This window comes from Vicia villosa, linkage group LG5 (assembly GCF_029867415.1).
Source record: "Vicia villosa cultivar HV-30 ecotype Madison, WI linkage group LG5, Vvil1.0, whole genome shotgun sequence".
In the NCBI taxonomy this organism is placed as follows: domain Eukaryota; kingdom Viridiplantae; phylum Streptophyta; class Magnoliopsida; order Fabales; family Fabaceae; genus Vicia; species Vicia villosa.
Genome location: NC_081184.1, coordinates 127,773,417 through 127,780,229, shown reverse-complemented (window position 1 = coordinate 127,780,229; position 6,813 = coordinate 127,773,417).

Here is a 6,813-nt window from a genome sequence, read left to right as displayed (position 1 = left end):
ACCAAATTAAATATATTATTTAATAAAAATTAATCAAAAATAATGATTTATTGAATTAAATAAATTCATTTAAAATAGTAAATCATTATTAAATATTTTTCATTAGAATTAAAAATAACAAAAAAGTAAATAGAGAATAAACTAAAAAGAAAAGAAAACAATAAGATGGGCTAACAAAATATCAAATAAGGGGTACATGCATGAGGGTGATGGGCCCATGCTTGGTCTAAATTCACTTTGAATTCAGCCAGAGAGGTGCGTGGATTGAATATAGGGTGGTAAAGGAAAAACAAGTTGGGCTTTTAAGCCCCCAAGCCCAAGACAAAAATTTGGAAATGATTGAATGTGGTGTGAATTTGTATTTAGTATTTTATATTTGGAAGTGATTTTGGAATGTTGAATTGTTGTTTGATGCAAAATAATCGTGACTTGCAATGTTGTCTTCCCACGCTTAGGCTTGAAAATATGCAAATTTCTCACATGATTCACTTGAAATATGGCTTAAAATGACTTGTATTTTGGCTAGAAAATTATGGCTTCAAATGGTTTGTTAATGGCTCAAAAGTGGCTTCGCTTCGACCATTCAAAATGATAACGGGCCTTGAACAATTACACTTTGACTTAGAAGATCACAAAACAATATGACAAACATAACATTGAGTTTTAATTTTAATAAAAATTCAACTTAAAAATTAAATTGAATTTAAAGTAAAATCTAAACCAAAAAATTATGAAATGAACAAAACTATTATCTAAAAAATGGAACAAAAATGGATACACGAATATAACCATGTACTTTTTATTTTCTATTTTTGAATGATGTAAAAATGCAAATGATCCAATGAGCATGATATCGATTATATTTTTATGATTTTTTTAAAAGAAATAATGAAATGGTGAAAGAAAAAGGAAAAATATGCAAAATGAATGACTTTTATATTGACTTTTCAAAAAACGAAAATTTGCATCAGATGAAAAAAGTAAGACAAAATGGGGTATGACAACAAATACTCAGGAGGGGTGATTTGTTGTTGTGAATTAGAAGAGGACTCTTGAAGCTCTCTTCATTTATATTTATGCTTATCGTACTTTTGTTCTTTTAGATTCTCTAATGTGTAACATTGCGAACAGGGCATTATTTGTTTGAGCTATATTTTGAATTATGTTGTTAATTCAATACTTCTTTTGATGAGATTATTGAGGTTAATTGTTTATTTGATTTTTCCGCTGCGAGTTATTGATTTAATTGATGAAAAGTATACATGTTTTTTCGAGTAGCGTCTTGAATGCTTAGTTATTCTTTTATATTCTGAGTCGAGGTTTAGGGTGTTACATAGTTGGTATAAGAGCAGGTTAGTCCATCCGACCAGGTTTTGTAATGTTATATGTTCCATAGTATGCGATAGGTGTATGAACATTGTCAATGTATGTTTCTTCTAATGGATGTTTACTAGTGTGAAGATAAACAACTGTATGTAGAAATGATGAAAGGATTGCTAATTCCCTAGAATCCTTGGCTCAGGTGATGGCCCAAATGAATGACGTGTTGCAGGCAAATCAGACTAACAATCAAAATGGTAGAGATGATCCATTCTTTGGGCTGAGTAATTTTTCAAAGGCACAATCCACCGACTTTTAAGTGGAGGTACAATCTAGAAGGTGCACAGGTTTGGTTGGAAGAAATTGAGAAAATCTTCAGGGTGATGGCTTGAACGGACACACAAAAGGTTCTGTTTGGTACTTATAAGCTGTCAGAAGAGGCTGAGTATTTGTGGGACAATGGTCGTTAGAGGCTTGAAGCTATAGGTACTGAGATCACTTGAGAGAACTTCAAGAAAGAGTTTTTGAAGAAGTACTTTCCTGCTGACGTTCGTAGCAAGAAGGAGATCGAGTTTCTTAAGCAGAAGCAAGGAAACATGATTGTTGCTTACTATGTTGCGAAGTTTGAGAAGTTATCTAGATTCTGCCCGCATTACAATGGGGTAGGAGGTGAGGGTTCTAAGTGTGTCAAGTTTGAGAGTGGGTTATGTCTAGAGATCAAGCAATTTATCAGGTACAAGGAGATTCGTCAATTATCTGTGCTGGTTAATAAGTGTAAAATCTACGAGGAAGACAACCATGCTTGATCTACTCACAAGAGTATTAGTGAAAAGAAAGGTGGAAATCATAACCACGGGAAACCTTATAAGTGAGAGGATCCATACACATATCACCTTAAGGTTTTATGTGAATATGTGGTGTCTCTTTTACTTGTTTGGGTAGGTCGGTGATTGACCCAATGTGGATACTTCCCCCTCATGATGAACCATCAGTGGTATCAAAGCTTGGTTCGAATAACGAACCGACCTCTTTTATCAAAAGTTTTCTTGACATGGTTGGTCAAGCGACATGTTCTGTTGAAGTACCCATGACGAGGTAAGGGTGTTTGTAAACGGTGGTTCAGTTATGTGAATGAAAGAGCTCCCGCTTGAGGGGAGCATAATGGTTATACTCATACTTTAGGGGAAGATTTTTGAGAAACAAGCGTGATATGTTAGTCCCACGTTGCTTGGAAAAGTGGAGGTTGTGCATTTTATAAATGAGAGAATTCATACACCTATCGCCTTAAGATTTTGAGTGAATATTTGATGTCTCTCTCACTTATTTGAGAAAGTCTTTGAGCTTTAGGTGATTGTTTGACATAATATGAATGTTTCTCCTTCATGATGATCCAACAGTTGGCTGGTCTCAAAAAGAGTTATCAATTTTTGTTTAACAATATGCCCATCTTAAAAACGGCTCAGCTGAAGTCAAGATTCATCAGTTAGAAGAGCATCCACCGATCGCGTGATGTCCAATATATCCTTCGTGGCACTTAAAAATCCATAGGACATAGTACCTTCCATGCTGACCGTGCTCATAATCTCATCAGGTCTCTATGGTACTTAAATTCACCTTTAAAATTGTGATTAATTCAATTTTATTTTACATCGCAAATATAATTAGTCATCTTTTAAAATAAATCATATTTTTAGATATAGTTAAAGGATAGGTGTATGAAAAGGGATATGTTTATCATTACTTTTTTTACACCCTTGAAAGCTGATTAAAACTAAAATAACGTTACATTGCAATGCGTGGAACAACAAACATTCACCTGTTTATACTGAAAAGTCCAAAATAACTTGGAAACAAATGAAGAGACCTCATTCAATGTGTGATCCAGGTTTCCTTACGAATGGTTAATGAGGAACACGTTTTACATGAACACGTTTTACCAAACTCATTGTTAAATATAATTTAACATATAGCAGCGTATTTGGTATAAATATTTTTTTTTTAAATATGACATTTTTTTTAGACTGAGAAAATAAATTTTTATATTTTTAAAAATAAGATTTTAAAATTATTTTTCAAAATATTAAAAGTTTTTAATATTTTATTTCTCTAAATTAAAAGACTAGTTTTAACATCTTATAATATAAACGTATATTTTTGAAGATCAAAACATAATCGAATCCCAGTTTTAAAAAAATTTGTATTTTAAAATAATTTTTATAAAAAATTATGAGAAAAAAGGATATGCACTGACAATGTAAAATATTTTTACACTGTCAATCAATCACAACTATGTATCCAATTAAAACACAATTTTAATTTTGAAAAAACTAACATGACATGACAAGTGTAAGAATTTTGATTGGTTGTATGTGTAAAGTTAATTTACACTGTCAGAGCACTATTTTTAAACTCAAAAATTACTTGATATAATTTCAAGGTGACCTCTAAGGTGACGGCTCTACTAAAATAGACACCACTTAGTTTCAAAATTAAGTGATTTTTTAAAATTTTGATATTTAAATTTTTTTAATAAAATGATAAAATAACTAGTATAACATTGAATAATTATTGAAGTTAAATTTTAATTTGAAGTATTTATGAAGAAAAAAATTCATTTAATAAAAAAAAAAAAAAACGGGCCCATTAACACTCACTAGAGATTCCTATAAGTACAAACACATGTAAAATTATTCTCAAGTAGCAACCTTAAACTGAGAGAAAACATCATTTAGTGTTCAAAGTTGATAATAAAATAATGTCAGTTTCAGCAACATCATCACTAGCTCCTTCAACCACTAATAATTTTTCTAGACGTTCGACAAATTATCATCCAGACATATGGGGGAATCATTTTATTCAATATCTAGTCGAACCTATGGTGCTAATTTTACATTATTTTCATTTACCTAACTTTAGTTTTTTGAATAGAACATCTAAACTTTTTTATGTGCAGGAATTGGCTGAAATAATGAAGCAGATTACAATGCTAAAAGAAAACTTGAGGCAAATGCTAGTCCCTACAAACTGTTGGGATTATTATCTATATAGGGTTGTTGGGCCTAAATAGGAAGAGGCCCAAACATGTATATTAAGTGATTGACTTGTAGCCCATATAAGGCATAAGGCATAAGGAATAAGGAATGAATAGAGGTTGGAACCTTTTTGCATAACAAGTGGTATCAGAGGCTGGTTCGAGAAAGGGATCGACTTACTTGTATCGAAAGTATCTCCACATGGTCGTTGGTATGTGTTCCACATGTGAGTAGAGTGCCCCGTTGAAGTGTGTCCAACGGCAGTACAAGTGTAAGTGGAAGAGGAGTTTCCACTTGAGGGGGAGCATTGTTGACTCACACTTGAGGGGGAGTGTTGAGAATATAACAAGTGTGAGTGTGAATAATAGTCCCACATTGGAAATGCATGTGGTGACTTGGGCATATATAAGTGGGAGAACCCACTCATATATAAGTGTCTCCCTGCTATTCATCACTATCATCCTTAGTTTTCTGAATGAATACCTACAAATTTCGTGAATAATCATCAACTATGGATATAAAATATCTTACACCTAATTATGAGGGATTCCAGGCAGGCCCCCAAAGATTAGCATGAATATAATCAAGGGATCCATGTGTGCTTTGTTTACCTTTATTAAAATCCACCTTACAGGATTTACCAAATACACAAGGTTCACAAAACTTCTTCTTTCAACCTTGTCACCACTTAATAGATTTTGTTTCGACAATTTGACCAGGCCTCTTTCACTCACATGCCCACGTCTCTTATGCCATAACTTAGTCTTGGATATAAGTGATCGCGACTTTATGTGTCTATTAGTCGGAAGACTGCAAGTGCACAATCGTGTCGTGTAGTTTTAAAAGATATCGAATCCACAGGGACTATAAATCGAACTATCATTATCTAAAGTTACTATGTAAAGCTAAGGCTAATGAATATTTTTGGGGGAAATTAATTAGCGGGAAATAAAACTTAGATCTAGATGAAATATTAATGGGCGGATATTGGTATGTAATTCGTCTAACTTAGGTGATCTGAAGTTTCATTGGCCAGATTCTAATTAAATCAAAAATCTTTACTAACTATGTTATTTAAAAGTCCTCCTCTCAAACTCTCGCTCTGTTGATTCAAAATCATCTTGCATGATGGCTGCATTGCCATGATCCTTTCCTCCATGATTATTTATGCGTTCAGGTCACGCCTTTCTTGTGTAACCCTCCTTCTTACAGTGATAACACCTAATTCTAAAAGTGTTACCCCCCTAATATTTCAGTTGACCTTTACCTTTCTTCTTTTCAAACTTACCATCTTTCTTCGAGAATCTTCCCTTCATGGACATACCTTCACCAACAAACGTTGGCTTATGCTCCTTCCTCTCGTTCAAGTCCTTTAAGATACAAGGAAAATTAAACTTCTTCAAAGGTCAGAGACTCTCTTCCATACAAGAGAGTTTCTTTGAAGGGAGCATGAGACTTAGGTAAAAAACACAAAAATAATAGCGCTTGATCTTCATCGTCGATACTAACATCGATATTCTCCAAATTAAAAATCAACTTGTTAAATGTATCCATATGATCGACCAAGACTTTGTTTTCACTCATCTTGAATGAATACAGAGCTTTCTTCAAGTACAAACAATTTACAAAGGATTTTGTCATGTACAATCCTTTGAGTTTGCTCCACACATATTTTTCAGTTTTCTCCTTTGACACCTGTCTCAGAACCTTATCACCAAGGCTTAAGATGATTACACTGTTGGCTTTCTCCAACATCTTTGTTTTCTCCTTCTTCTTTATGGAAAAATTCATGGCTTCGTCTCCCTTCAACGCTTCTAGAAAACACTGTTGAACAAGAAGGGCTCGCATCTTCAAGCGTCATAAATTGAAATCATTCACACCGGTGAGTTTCTCAATCTCAAACTTTGTTGATGGCATTTTCTCCATGTTCACCACACCAGATATTGTGTTCAGTGCAACACCAAGAACAAAGTGATCATATGAGAAAGAGATATTTCTTGAACAAACACAAGAAACTTGTTTTTGTTTTCGAAAGAGAGCGAGAAGAGGAAGAAGAAAGATAACAAAGTTGGTTAAAATAGTTTTACTATTCACTTTCTCATTAGTAGGGTTTACAAATTGCAAGTGAATAACAACCAACTCTTAACCCTCTCTCAACAACCTGAGATAGACTACACGTTAACATAATCACTAAGCTAACTTAACCAACAAGCTAACTTAATGAATTGAGCTAACAGATTGGCCCAATTCGACATGTTAATAACATAGCATATTTCAACTGCTGCATGCTTGTGAGTACTTCGACTACAACATCAAAACTTCGATAACAACATGTGAACAGACTTCCACTTCATATTTAATCTCTGTCAAATCCTAAAACTACCCCTGTAGATACTAGAGTTCAATCCAAAATACCAATATATATATATATATATATATATATATATATATATATATATAT